The 15,938-nt window shown below is 46.3% G+C and overlaps 1 protein-coding gene across 2 annotated transcripts in view; it reads right to left on the reverse strand.

The window, feature by feature from the left end:
• The window catches only part of ATR (ATR checkpoint kinase), a 230,734-nt gene that overhangs the window by 32,452 nt on the left and 182,344 nt on the right, over positions 1-15,938 (reverse strand). The window lies entirely within an intron of this gene.

The raw sequence follows: 15,938 nt of genomic DNA on the forward strand, positions 1-15,938 counted from the left end.
ATGTGCACTGCGGGAATGTGCTCTGCCCTCATCAGGGCAGATAGGTACGTCTGCGCAGGAACGCGATAACGGGGAGCCTGTGAAGCAAGCAGGAAGGCAGCATCGCAAGAAGGTGGGAGGCGCCGGACCAGGACCTGCGACACCCATTGGACCGGACTACGCCCTGGGTGAGTATAATAAACTAAGAGTTAGACATACCGGTAACGGTATTTCCAGGAGTCCATCATGACAGCACCACAAGGAGGTTGCTCTTCATATCCTTGATAGGGACAGGAACACAGAAGAGGTTAAATAGCCCCTCCCCACCTCCACCCTTCAGTGATTTTACAAAGTACCACACCAGGATGGATACAACGCAATTTTATTGAACTTCCTCTCTATACATGTTTTATATCACACATTAGACAAGAGTTCAAGGGAGGGTAAATAATGGGTGCTGTCATGATGGACTCCTGGAAATACCGTTACCGGTATGTCTAACTCTTAGTTTCCAGGTCGTCTCTCATGACAGCACCACAAGGAGAAATACCAAATAACTCCTACTTAGGGCGGGATTACAGCTTGGAGGACCTTCCTCCCAAAGCCGGTCTGTTGTTTTGACAGAACGTCTAGTTTGTAATGTCTACAAAAGGTATTTGAACTAGACCAAGTTGCCGCCCGGCAAATTTGGTCCATGGATGCACCCGCACTCTCTGCCCATGAAGCAGATATTGCTCTTAGAGAGTGGGCTTTTAGATGTTCTGGAGGGGATTCACCAGCTGAAGTATATGCAGCGCAAATAGTAGATTTAATCCATATAGCTAGAGTCGCTTTTGAGGCTTTTTTGCCTCTATTTTTTCCTGACATCTGTATAAAGAGGTTTGGATGAATTCTCCAGCCATCTGTGAGTTTCAAATACTGCAATACTGTTCTCTTAACGTCCAGGGAATGGAGAGAACGTTCTTTTTCATTGGTGAAGTTCTGACAGAACGTAGGCAAAATTATTTCCTGGCTTCTGTGAAAGTCCGTCACAACTTTTGGAAGAAACGAAGGATCCAACTTTAGAATGATGCAATCTTCCTGTATCTTTAAGTATGGATCTGTTATGGACAGGGCTTGAATTTCGCCTATTCGCCTTGCTGTCGTTATTGCGACCAGAAAGACAGTCTTAAATGTTACAGATTTTAGGTCTGCCTGATCAAGTGGCTCGTATGGAGCTTTCCGTAATTCATTTAGCACCAATGTGAGGTTCCACGAGGGTACTGAACTTCTTATTGTCGGTCTGATACGTTGCGTAGCTTTGATGTATCTCATTATCCAGGGATGGTTTGCTAATGGATAATCATAAAAGGCACTTAACGCTGAGATTTGTACTTTTAGCGTACTAGGCCTCAAGCCCATATCAAAACCTGTTTGGAGGAAATTTAAGATTTGAGAGATATCTGGTTCTCGTAGAACGGATATTGGAGTATTGGTTTGAGTACAAAATTTCTTCCAAATTTTTTGGTATATAGCCGAGGTTACCGGCTTTCTGCTTTTCTTCATGGTTGAGATAACCGAGTCCGACAGTCCTTTTGATCTCAAGATTTCCCTCTCAAGATCCATGCTGAGAGTTGTAGCATCTTTAGATTTTGATGGACCAGCGGTCCCTGCGTCAGAAGATCCCGCCTCAGCGGTAGTAGCACTGGGTCTTCTATCGCCATCCACTTCAGCAGAGGAAACCAGCTCCTCTTGGGCCAATATGGTACTATTAGGATCACTACCGCTGGACTTTCCTGAATTTTCCTCAGAACTCTGGAAATTAGAGCTAGGGGAGGGAACGCGTATGCAAGTTCCATGTCCCAATGTTGAGCCAAGGCATCTATGCCAGTTGGATTGTCTCCTGGATTTAATGAGAAAAATTATTTTGTTTTTGTATTGTCCTTTGTGGCAAATAAATCTACCTGCGGAGTGCCCCATTGTTGGATTAGCTGAGCAAAGACTTCTCTGTTTAGAGACCACTCTGTCGGTTGCAATTTCTCTCTGCTGAGAAAATCCGCTATTTGGTTTTGTGAGCGTTTTAGATGAACTGCTGTGATGGACTTCACAGTATCCTCTGCCCAGGAGAATATTGTCTCTGCTAGGGCTTGAAGTGGACGGTGCCTCGGTCCTCCTTGATGTAGGAGAAAGGCTACCGTGGTCGAGTTGTCTGAGAAGACTCGGATATGGTGTCCCTGCACTTCGTGTTGGCACCCCTTTAGTGTTTCCCAGACCGCTCTGAGTTCCCTGTAATTGGAGGAACTGTTGCGTATCGATGGTGGCCATGTCCCCTGAAGGTATCGTCCTTCTATGTGGGCTCCCCAGCCCTTTGAGCTTGCATCGGTCGTTATGTTTACGCATGGAGATATATTCCATGGTTTTCCTCTTTTGAGGTTTTTTATATCGATCCACCATGAGAGGGACTGTTTTACTTCGCTGGATAACCGCATCCTGTTGTATAAGGAGTCTTCCTTTCCATTCCATACCGAAAGAATTTCCTTTTGGAGCATTCTGGAGTGAAACTGACTCCACTGTACGCTGGGAATGCACGAGGTCATCAGTCCTAGGATCCTCATGGCTTTCCTGATGGAAATGTATTTCCGTTTTTTTATCGTTTGAAATTCTTTTTTGATTGACCGTTGTTTTTGGTTTGGTAGGAAGGAGTATTCCAGCTCGGAATTTAGAAGTACACCCAGGAATATTTTTTGTGTCTCTGGTTCGAGACTCGACTTTTTAAAATTTATTACCCACCCCAGATGTTTCAGGAGTGACATGGTAACTCTTAAGGATTCTTCCATCTGTTGGGATGAATTTGCTACCAGCAACAGATCGTCCAGGTAGGGTGTAATGAGAATTTCTTTTTCCCTCAAGTGGGCCATGATCTCTGTCATGAGCTTTGTGAATATTCTTGGGGCAGAGGAGAGACCGAAAGGTAGACATTGAAACTGGAAATGCAGAATCCCCTTGCGACTTCTTATTGCAAATCTGAGGAATTTTTGATGTGATGGGTGGATGGGAACGTGATAGTACGCATGTTTGAGGTCTAGCGTGCACATTACCGAATTCTTTTTTATTAATGGTACGATTGACTTGAGAGATTCCATCTTGAAGCGTTTGTACGCCACCCATTTGTTTAATGGTTTTAGGTTTATTATTGTGCGGTATTCTCCGCTCGGTTTTCTTATGGAGAACAGACTGGAGTAATGCCCCTGGAAGTGCTGATGATGGGGTACCGGTATTATGACGTGTAACTCTAAGAGTTCCTGTATGTCCGTTAGCAGTCTTTGATGTACTGCTGATGGCTCCGTCTGTGTCAAACAGAATCTCTTGGGGGGTAGATGAGTAAACTCTATCTTGTACCCCTGTGCCACTGTCTGCAGAATCCACTGATTCTGAGTAATGTTCTGCCATCCCTCCAGGAAGTATTGTAGTCTTCCTCCTATATTGTTGGCGTCATTGTTTGCTGGGTCCTGATGACTGGTCTCGAAAGGAACCTCTTCCTCTGCCCCCTTTAGGGTAGCTCCATCTGCCGGACTTCCCTTTTCCTCTGTAGTCCTGTCTTGGGTGAGAGCGAGTTCTACGAAAAAATTGTGTCTTCTTTGGCTTCTCTTCAGGGAAGCCTTTTTTCTTATCGGACGCCTTCTCGAGTAGCTCGTCAAGGACTGGGCCGAACACGTGAAATCCTGAAAATGGAATCGAACACAGCTTGTTTTTGGAATGGGTATCTCCCGACCATGATCTCAGCCATAAGGCTCTTCTTGCTGCGTTTGACAGTGCATTGTTCCTGGCAGCAAAACATACCGATTCCGCGGAAGCGTCCGCCATAAAATCAGTCGCCATTTTCAGCACTGAAAGAGATTTTAGGATCTCTTCTCTTGGGGTTCTGTCTGTAATATGACTCTCCAACTCGTCTACCCAAAGACTTATAGACCTTGCAACAGAGGTAGCCGCTATGTTCGTTTTCATAATGGCGGCCGACGACTCCCAGGCTTTTTTGAGAAGATCTTCTTACCTCTTATCCATCGGATCCTTTAATCCTGATGAGTCCTCAAAGGGGATAGCCGTTTTCCTTGTGACCTTAGCCACAGGAATATCAATTTTTGGAACCGATTCCCAGATTTTAGTTTCTTCTGGATCGAACGGAAGACGGTACTTGAAGTCTCTCGGGACTACTAGTTTTTTTCCCACGTCTTCCCACTCTTCCATTATCATTGCTGTAATGTGGTTATTGACCGGAAAAACTATTTCTGCGAGTTCTTAGGCCTCCGAACATCTCGTCTTGAACCAATAGTGGTTCAGACGAGTCCTCTATCTTCATGGTGCTTCTAACTGCTTTGAGCAGTATGTCCGTATTTTCGGATGAAAACCGGTATCTCTTCCGTTCTTCTGGTGATACCGCGGATGGACCTTGTTCCTCTGAGCCTGGATCGGAATACCCCGAGACCTCTCCTTCCTCAGAACTTAGGTCCATGTCCCATCTGGGCCTTTTGGGTTGTGGGGACTGGGGTGGCACCATTGTAGACACCGTAGCTTGGACTTCGTCTCGAATCATAGTTTTAATATTATCCAGTAACGAAGCCTGTTCATCCTTTAGAAGTTTAGCGATACATTTTTCGCATAACTTCTTTTTATAGCCATCGGGAAACGTGACGGTGCATAACGGACATCTGGTGGACCTTTTCTTAACAGTCGGCCTTTCAGAGGTGTCCTTGTCCTGTAACGTAAGGGAGACCCCTGTAGCTACGGATCTAAGGCACTGTAATGTTTCCCATACCACGTATTACTCACATGGTCCGTGGGCGGCTCTAAGGATTGGACGTCTGGACGACTAGCACCTTCCATTTTATGAGTCAAGTGTGCTGTCAGTTGTCCGTCATTTAAGTAGTCAGTCTTACCCGGCTTCATGACATCTGATTCGTCCTCCTTCCGAGCTCAGCTGCTGGCGTCCATGGTGATTACAGGTCCCCAGCTGTATTGCGCATGCGTCATCTGGAACGCACGCCAACAGCTTGGGACCAAGATCCGGCGAAAAATCCGGTGTTGTCCGGCCTCTCTGTTTGCTCCCCCAGCCTCTCGGCGCCTCGGAAATGCTCCGCGCCGCCGACCCCGGGAATCCGGCCACGCCCCCGGAATGGGGCCGAGGGAGTCGGACACCTGCAGCAGCAGCCGCTGTCTCAGAGCCCCTTTGTGAGGGGATGAGGCCGCGTGTGGGAGCACCCAGCTCTACCTCTGTCGGTGGAGGGACCTCTGTCGGTATCCTGCGACTTGGGGAGTTCCAGACTCCCGCGGCCAGAGCCCCCTTCAGGAGGATGGGACCGCACTCGGGAGCTCCTGCTCAACCGAGCCTGCCTGCGACCGAAGCGCCGCTTCCAATCAGGTAACCCTGATCTTCCATAGATCTCTCCTGCGTCTGTCCCTGATAGGGACAGGAAAAACACTGAAGGGTGGAGGTGGGGAGGGGCTATTAAACCTCTTCTGTGTTCCTGTCCCTATCAAGGATATGAAGAGTAACCTCCTTGTGGTGCTGTCATGAGAGACGACCTGGAAAACTTATTTTTCTTATCTTTCAGGTTGGATTGGGGGCTTATCTACAGAATTATAGAATGCTGTAGATAAGCCCTGAAAGGCGGTGGCCATACCTTATATCGGCCAAACCTGGTGACAGGTTCCCTTTAAGCACTAAACTTTTTGCTTTTGCTTTTCAGATGGATGCCTCTGGGTAACAGAGTGCAATTATGCACTCCGGTGCACCCACGTAGCGACGGAGTACAGGCTGTGATTTTTCAGTCCGTATCCTTTCACGTCGGTGTGGCCGGACTAATGTACCTTGGACAACGTCAGTAGTCAGTTACTGGGGAGGAAATCCGTAAGCCAACAAGCCCTTGCCCGCCGCCGCACATATCAGGCATGTGCACGGAGCAGAAGTTAAAGGGATCTGGATCTTCAGGACACAAGTATAGCCCTGTCAGGAGCCTTTCTATCCCCCCCATCCCATTATTCCATTCCTTGTTGGTGTGTGTTCGGTTCCAGCAGGCAGTCCAAAAGTGTGTGTGGCTGTTGGAGCACTTGGCCAATTAGCTGGCTGAATGTTTCCAGTCAATCATAGGGCAGAACGTTTCCAGCCAGTCAGCGACTGTGTTACTCCCGGCCTTTCAGTGTGGCCGGTCTTTCAGCCAATCAGCGGTGGTGTCTCGGCAAGCCGCATTCCCGTCCCTTATGGTATGGCACTTTTTAAGGGGTGTGGGGAACAGAAGCACCTAGGCATCTTCCTCCTTGTGGGATAGCAAGCTCACAGGAGGAGCAGATTCCTGAAATGTAGATGTGGTAGGCTGTCTGAGTCTACAGAGGACCGTGCATGCCCTTTAGCACAGCCTGCACTTGTCACTTTCAATGCTTGTGTAACTTATAACAGTAAATTTTTGACCAGTCAGTCTGTGGCCTATTGTACTGCCCGTACCCTTCCTAATTCCTTGCTGGTAGCCACCCAGGGGACCTCTATGTCATCTTAGAAAAATATGGCCTCTCCTTCCTGGGCTTGTGATTTAGCTCTGTCTGTAGCTGAAACAGTGTGTCCAGTACGCTGGCTACGGTTGTGGAACGATTGCCGATGACTTCTGCGGCCCAAGAGCTCCGAATGCCACTGTGAATGAATCAGATCCTCCAACTATTCAGCACCAATATGGCTGACCACGAAGGTGGTCCAGATGGCCTCAGGTTACCTCCTCATCCCGATTACCTTGACAGGGAAGGTGCCCAGATTCCTTTTCCCCTCCTCAAGGGATTCTATTCCCTCAGTGCTCAGAGTTCTAGTTCGGAGTCTGTCCTAGATCCACATCAGGTGGGAAACCTGAGGGAGATAGTGGACCGTTTGGTGTTGGCTGTTGATGCCCCCTCCTGTTACTGAAACAACTTTTTTTTGTGAGGGGTAGCATGTGGCTAGATCCTTTTCTAGCCATGAGGAATTTACAGAGATTTTACAGAGTGCGAGGGGGGGGGGGGACCTAGACTAATGTTTTCAAAAACATACGCGTATATCCCTTTCCAGCAGAGCTGGTGGCCTCTTGATCTATTCCTCCGGTGGTAGACACTCTGGAATCTTGCTTATCTAAGGTGACCACTCTACCGCTTGCAGGGGTGCGGCACTTAAAGACCCCACGGACAGACACATACAGTCTGTGACGAGGTCCGCTTTTGAAGAGGCAGGTTATGCCCTTTGATCAGCCTTTTTGGCCACTTGGGTCTCCAAGGAGATGATGGAGTGGGCTAAGCAATTGTGATGAAGTTTCTTGGCTGGTTCCTAGGACTTGGAATTAGCTGAGATCAGATTGCACAAGCAGGCAAGTATCTCTGTTCAGCATCCTTAGATGCGGTGGAGTGCTCTGCCCAGGTGGCAAATAATTGCCTGACGATGCACCAAATGCTGTGGCTCAATAATGGAGGGCAGACCTAGCTTCAAAAAGATCACAGGCAGAACTACTATTCTAGGGGATTCTCTTATTTGGATCTAGGCTGCTTCCTCAGTCCAAGGCCAGCCGTACTATGGCGTGAGGCCTTGCAGGTCAGCCCCTTTCGTCAGTTTCCAGGACTGGACTATTCGGGTTGGCAGGTTTCACCGAAGGTCTCCCAGGATGCTGGTTGCCCTTCTGGATAAGGGGCTAGGCCCTTTGGGTACATAGGCACTGTCTTACCAACTCAATTTATACCTACAGTTCACTCACTAACATGCAAGTTAGGCACAACTGAGAACAGTTCTTGTGGTAAAACAAAGTATTTTATTCATATATAATAGCAATTTTAAGCATGAATTAAAGGATATATAGTGACTATCAGAGTCATGTCATAAACATACAACTAATTACATAGGAATGAATAAGCATCAATACATCACAAGATATTGTAGCATCACTCCTCAATCGGAGGGACCTCGATTCAGTTGAGGAAGAAAATTCAGGGAAAACATCAAGACGGCCAGCACGTCTGCTTCCCCTGTATGAAGAATGTCCCTACCTCACTGAATCAGCCCCATGCTTTTATATCCTTTTCTTATCTGACTATATCCGCTTCTGCGCAGTACATTCTACAAAATCGTTATATAATTCATCACGCACTGTCATGCGCAATGAAGACTTCCAAAACCTTCTAGCGCGTGATTAGTTTTAAGGTCATGCGCAGTTAGGCTACGTTCACATTAGCGTTAAGCTAATGTGCGTCGGGTTTGCGTCGGCGACGCAGCGGCGACGCATGCGTCATGCGCCCCTATACTTAACATGGGGGACGCATGCGTTTTTTTTTGTTGCGTTGTGCGACACATGCGTCTTTTTTGCCGCAAGCGTCGGACCAAGAAAACGCAACAAGTTGCATTTTTCTTGCGTCCGATTTTCGGCAAAAACCGACGCATGCGTCGCAAAACGCAGCGTTTTTGCGTGCGTTTTGACGCGTTTTTGCGTGCGTTGTGTCGCCGACGCCGCGGCGCACAACGCTAGTGTGAACGTAGCCTTAGTTGTTTTTCTGAGGGTCTTATCTACTATTTGCCAAAGAAAGAGAGGATATTTGCAAACAAAATCAGCATGGCAAACATATAGAAAACAAGAAATATAAAGTTAAATCATATTAATATCTCGCCAGCCATATAAAAGGAACTACATGGTACGGACTAGTCGCTAAATGACAAAGGAGGACATATGGTTGTAAAACCACAAAAAAAGGCGACCAAAAGACAGCCCATATATATAAAAGTGCAAAATGCTTTATTTCATATACAGTGTAATAGAGACAGACAGCCAACAGGCAAGGGAACAGCATGCAATACAAGTATCCATCAATTGACAACGGTAAAACATGCCAGGTGTGCACACATACAGGAACCCACTCAATATAGATAATAGATATTAGTATAAAAATAGATCAAACCCTCTGCACAAAATTGTGATAAGGGAACAGGTGCCTAAGAGAATTTAAAGTGGCTCACAGGGTAAATAACGCTCTGAAAAACAGAGCGACCTTACAATTTAGTGAGCAAGAAAGAATACATAATGACAACTATACCTTAATAGTGAACGGCACCAAAGTACAGGTTTCTGAGATGTGTGCACACACCCCAACGCACGTTTCGGATCTTATCCTTCCTCAGGGAGCATGATAAGTGGTGTAAAAAGACCGGTTTAAATAGTGAGTAGCGGCGGAAATACGTCTCCCCAAGACCGGAAATGCCTAAGTAACCATGGTGACCATAATATCAACCAAAAATTGCGATGAAAAAGATAGGTGATCATAACAATATATGTATCCAGTGCCGCACCGCAAGCAAGAACACCGCATGGCACAATCATGTATATAATCCGCTATGCAATAAAAAATGTAAAAAGCGCCCCAAAAGATATAATCGGACGGCGCATGCGCAAATACGCGCAAACCAGGAGAAGAGTGCCATGGTAACAGCCGGCACAACTTGCCGGGCGGAAGTGCATATCGCACATACCGGAAGTAAGCTACCTATCGCGAAAATATCAAAATATTCAAAAAAATCAAAAGCGATTTAGCTAGACATCACGGCGTGCACCCCGCACTCCACCACAGATTAAGAAAGCAACACGGGGCCCCGTGTACCTCATAGTCCGGTGAGTGACAGGCAGAAATGCCGGAAAAACAGGGACAGGGGAGAGATCGCGCATGCGCACAGAAGCGCCGATACACAAGGACACCATGGTAAATACTGGCAGCCAAGGGGGCAAATCAAAACGTAATTAATAACTCTGCAGCAAGATGAATATATACATACAGGAGTAATACACATTAAAACAAGGATATTGAACCACACAGATAAATAAAAATTAATAATTAAATAAATAAATAAAAAATAATAAAGAAGAACCATAAATATATAATTAAATAGATACAACATAATAATGTGTGTCATTAAATTTAAGTTTTTATTTATTTATTTAATTATTAATTTTTATTTATCTGTGTGGTTCAATATCCTTGTTTTAATGTGTATTACTCCTGTATGTATATATTCATCTTGCTGCAGAGTTATTAATTACGTTTTGATTTGCCCCCTTGGCTGCCAGTATTTACCATGGTGTCCTTGTGTATCGGCGCTTCTGTGCGCATGCGCGATCTCTCCCCTGTCCCTGTTTTTCCGGCATTTCTGCCTGTCACTCACCGGACTATGAGGTACACGGGGCCCCGTGTTGCTTTCTTAATCTGTGGTGGAGTGCGGGGTGCACGCCGTGATGTCTAGCTAAATCGCTTTTGATTTTTTTGAATATTTTGATATTTTCGCGATAGGTAGCTTACTTCCGGTATGTGCGATATGCACTTCCGCCCGGCAAGTTGTGCCGGCTGTTACCATGGCACTCTTCTCCTGGTTTGCGCGTATTTGCGCATGCGCCGTCCGATTATATCTTTTGGGGCGCTTTTTACATTTTTTATTGCATAGCGGATTATATACATGATTGTGCCATGCGGTGTTCTTGCTTGCGGTGCGGCACTGGATACATATATTGTTATGATCACCTATCTTTTTCATCGCAATTTTTGGTTGATATTATGGTCACCATGGTTACTTAGGCATTTCCGGTCTTGGGGAGACGTATTTCCGCCGCTACTCACTATTTAAACCGGTCTTTTTACACCACTTATCATGCCCCCTGAGGAAGGATAAGATCCGAAACGTGCGTTGGGGTGTGTGCACACATCTCAGAAACCTGTACTCTGGTGCCGTTCACTATTAAGGTATAGTTGTCATTATGTATTCTTTCTTGCTCACTAAATTGTAAGGTCGCTCTGTTTTTCAGAGCGTTATTTACCCTGTGAGCCACTTTAAATTCTCTTAGGCACCTGTTCCCTTATCACAATTTTGTGCAGAGGGTTTGATCTATTTTTATACTAATATTTATTATCTATATTGAGTGGGTTCCTGTATGTGTGCACACCTGGCATGTTTTATCGTTGTCAATTGATGGATACTTGTATTGCATGCTGTTCCCTTGCCTGTTGGCTGTCTGTCTCTATTACACTGTATATGAAATAAAGCATTTTGCACTTTTATATATATGGGCTGTCTTTTGGTCGCCTTTTTTTGTGGTTTTACAACCATATGTCCTATTTGCCAAAGAAGAATGGTCTAAAATTCCAGCAGAGCATTGTAAGAAACTCATTGATGGTTACCAGAAGCGGTTGGTCGCAGTTATTTTGGCTAAAGGTTGTGCAACCAAGTATTAGGCTGAGGGTGCCAATACTTTTGTCTGGCCCATTTTTGGAGTTTTGTGTGAAATGATCAATGTTTTGCTTTTTGCTTCATTCTCTTGTGTTTTTTCATTTAAGACAAATTAAATGAAGATAATAATACCAAAGAATTTCTGATTGCAATCATTTTCAGGAAGAAACTGAGTATTATCTGACAGAATTGCAGGGGTGTCAATACTTTTGGCCACAACTGTACTTTATTCTGCACTACTTTCCACCTTTCCTGTGCTTCTGGGGACTGATCACTGATTAATGCCTCCTCAAACTCTCTTAACATCTGATCCTTCCTGCCCGTTACTGACTTGACTCGGGATATCTCTTTAATGCAGAGCCCTCTGAAGTAAGCCTTCATAGCCTCCCATACCATCAATACAGAAGCCGACCCAGCATTAATTTGAAAATATTCCTTAATGTCCCCCCATGTGTCCATCTAAGTCAATAAGGAAGCGGCAATACACAAACGCGAAACGCGCGTTGGGGTCTGGACCTGGTGTCTGACAGGACATCGTGTGACTTATGGGTAATTAACCCCTTTTGTCTGCTCCACTGTATCTCCACATGTTGCGTCTGGCTTACTTGTGATGTGTAGCGATTTTATTAGTACGGCTAGTGCCACTTTGTAAATGTGATATCTGTTTCCATTGCTATACATCAGCCACACAAGCAGCTATGTGTAGACAACTAACACCTTTTTGTCATGACAGCTGATTTATTTTTGTCCTGTCATGTTGCACCTGGGTTAATGGGTGTATCTTTGGATGTAGTCACAATTTGTATTAATTGTTTCTTACTATATATAACATGTATGGTTTTAATTGAAAATTGATTTTTCAATAAATATATTTTGTTATTATTTTGGCAAGTTTTTTGACTCCTGTATCTCCGGTGTAGTATAGCTGCTATTGAGTCGCCTTATGTATATAATTAACTGACGTTCATTTTTATTTAAGTCAATAAGGTGTAGCCAGAATGGGTCCTGCCTCCACATGCACCCCCTAGCAGGCAAGGATCCTACACCCTCAAGTACCACACTCATGGGAGAATGATCCGATATTGTTCTAGCCATATACCGTATTTTCCGGCGTATAAGACGACTGGGCGTATAAGACGACCCCCCAACTTTACCAGTTAAAATATAAAATCTTCTTAAAAGTCGGGGGTCTTCTTATACACCCTATGTCGTCTTATAGGGCCGGTGAATATGTGCCTTTTGGGGGGGGGGGGGGGGGGGAGTGATCCTGATGACGAGGGGGCGTCTCACAGGAAAGTGAGTATCCCCCATTACCTTATCGTAGCGGTGCAGCGTGGGGGTCTCAGTGCTGGGAGTGGCGGCGGCGGCTGCTGTGCTCTGGTGCGGCGGCTGCTGTGCTCTGGTGCGGCGGCTGCTGTGCTCTGGTGCGGCGGCTGCTGTGCTCTGGTGCGGCGGCTCCTCTTCTGTGTGGGGCCTCTGTGCTGTGCGGTGGCGGTGGCGGCGGCATATCTTTATCCAGTTGGGGCTCCTCCGGCATCTCCTTAGCCCTGGAGGCCCCGCCGCAACTCCATGAGTGCAATGCAGCGGCCATTTTCCCGGAGGCAGCTCAATAGGTGCGATGCGGTGGCCTCCGGGAAAATGGCCGCTGCTCAGATTCAGATCTCGTCCCGAAATCTCGGGACACGAGATCTGAATCTGAGCAGCGGCCATTTTCCCGGAGGCCACCACATTGCACCGATGGAGTTGCGGCGGGGCCTCCAGGGCTAAGGAGATGCCGGAGGAGCCCCAACTGGATAAAGATACGCCGCTGCCGCCGCCACCTCACAGCACAGAGGCCCCACACAGAAGAGGAGCCGCCGCACCAGAACACAGCAGCCGCCGCCGCTCCCAGCACTGACACCCCCACGCTGCACCGCTAGGATAAGGTAATGGGGATTACTCACTTTCCTGTGAGACGCCCCCTCGTCATCAGGATCACTCCCCCTCCCCACCCACCATATACACCGGCGTACAAGTCGATTCCCGGCGTATAAGACGACCCCCGACTTTTAAGAAGATTTTCGGGGGTTAAAAAGTCGTCTTATACGCCGGAAAATACGGTACGTTACCTCCCCAATAAGGCCCAACATCGGTGTATTGCCCAATGCCAGATCTATTCTTGACAAAGAAGCGAAAGAGGATGAGAAACATGAATACTTGTACACCCCAGGATGAGAAATCCTCCATAAATCATGCAGAGCAGTCTCCCTCAGGGCGGCACCAAATGGTGTACAATTAGCACTCCGTTTCAACAGCCTACCCAGACTTCTGAAGAAGATCAGGGCAGAGGGTGGTCCAGTCATTCTCATTGCTCCAAAACTGGCATCATAGGGCCGGCTATTTGGATGTTATCAATCTCTTGGCAGATGTCCCATGGGCTCTTCCAGACCACCTGGACCTTCTGTCCCAGGGTCAATATGTGGGCTCTCAATTTAACGGCACGGCTGTTGAAGCTGCGATTTTGAGTCGGCAGGTCTGTCTGAATCAGTCATCCACACTATGATTAGAGCCCGGAAGCCATCCTCATTGCAACTGTGAAAACCTGAGGTTGTGGTTGTAATAATCATCTAGGCAGGTTAACGATGCAACTATTTTTAATTCCTTACGTCCATGGTTGTACAACAAAAACAGGTAGATGACCAAAATACAATGTTCTCAGTCCACAGGTTCACAACCTGGGATCAATACCAGGCGATACCCACTGTCTCCCAACTTTTAGTTGACCCACAGCTTTTGGCGTCTCCCAGACGGTATAGTGTACAGTCACAGCCTATGTTCCTCTAGACGATAGATATCACGACCATAGCTCATGGATATCCCTCCAGCCAACAACCGATCTCCCAACTCCATAGGCCATCCATCCATGCGCATCCTCGATTGTCTCCCTTTGAAGTCACTCTCCCAACTCCATAACTAAACATGTGGCTTCTTCCCCCCTCACTGGGATCAGCCCCCTGAATGGGCAGAAGGTACACACCCTCCCCCTTAAACATTTACTTTTAGTTCAAAGAATGAAGACTATTCCACCAGCCCATCAGCTGGGACTACATGTGAGACCCCTTCTAGTGATGGCTCCATTGGGTCTACAATCCCCATCCACACAGTAGGACTTTTGGCTGGAAGAACAATGGAATGATTAGAGTTCTTGGCCTTATTTATGCATAAGATCTAGCTTGCATTTCTTCCTCGCCTTACTGTCACTGAATGGAAACTTTAATTCCTGAGGCTGAACTGATGAGCAAGCTAACAAAAAATATCGACGCAATTGGTGCTGGGAAAAGTCTGTAACCCGGTTTAGCTGCGGACTCCATTCTACATGCATTGGTCCAATATTCTTTAGTAAGTGTCTAGCTCCTCACATCGACCACCACACTTGCAGTGCTTATTTTAATTGATGCGAGTCTACCAGTACTTTGCCAATGTATTTTTCGTTGCCAGCACTGCTCTCCTTCTTACAGTCCGGATTGGAGGCAGGGCTAGCGCTCAACTCCCTCAAGGGTCAGGTGTCTGCCGTGGCTATTCTGTTCCAGAGGGATTTGACATCTAGACCTCTGGTTAAGACTTCTCCAGGGGGTGGCACTCGTTAGGCCATCCTATCAGACTCCCTTGGATCCTTATGATCGGAATCTTGTTTTGCAGGCTCTTCAGTCTCCGCCTTTTCAGCCTATCAGAGAAATCTCTATACTTTTTATTTCTTATAAGGTAGTGTTGAGGCCAGTTCCGCCTTTTCTCCAGAAGGTGGTCTCGAGTTTTCCCAAAAATGAAGACATTGTTTTACCTTCCTTTTGTCCGGCACGTCTCATCCTATTGAGAAGGCATTGCACAGATTGAACACTGTTAGAGCTGTAAGGTACTATTTATTGGCCACTGCCGCATTCAGGAGTTCTGATTCCTTGTTTATTATACCAGAGGGCTCTCGTAGGGTCAGGCCGTTTCAAAGGCAACCATTGTAGGCTGGATTAAGACTGCTATTATCCAGGCCTATAGGACTAACACCAAGGTGGCCCCATTTAGGCTTAGAGCACACTCTATGCAAACATTGGGAGCTTCCTGGGTGGTTCATCATCAGGGACTGGCTTTGCAGCTCTGTAAAGCAGCTACTTGGGCATTGGTGCATACATTTTCTAAGTTTTACCAGGTACACACTTTTGCCTCAGGAGATGCATGCCTAGGTAGGAAGATACTGTAGGTGGCAGTAAGCCAGACTATCGCTTGAGTTACAGTGGAAGACTAGGTGGTAAAAATATATTTAATTCTTTCCCACTCTAGGGACAGCTTTAGGATGTCTCATGGTTCTGTGTCCCCCAATGAGACGAACGAGAAAAGTAGATTTTTGGTACTCACAGTAAAATCTGTTTCTCGTAGGCTTCATTGGGCGACACAGCTCCCTTCCTTTGTTTATCGGGTTCGGTGTGCAGTTATTTTTCTTTTTGCCTTAATTCTTTTCTCCTCCTACTGCTTTCTCACAAAACTGAGGAAGCCACACTCCAGTAGGTGAGGTGTAGTTGGCTGTTGAGGAGCCAATTTTATTTAAATACAATAATAGTGTTAGCCTCCAGGTGGCAACAGACTAGTCCAAGAGTCTGTGTCTCCCAATAAATACTACGAGAAACAGATTTTATGGTTAGTACCAAAAATCGACTTTTATCTGCATATATAGGGCTTAGAAAAGTAAACAGTG

The sequence above is a fragment of the Ranitomeya variabilis genome, chromosome 2 (assembly GCF_051348905.1).
Source record: "Ranitomeya variabilis isolate aRanVar5 chromosome 2, aRanVar5.hap1, whole genome shotgun sequence".
NCBI lineage: Eukaryota > Metazoa > Chordata > Amphibia > Anura > Dendrobatidae > Ranitomeya > Ranitomeya variabilis.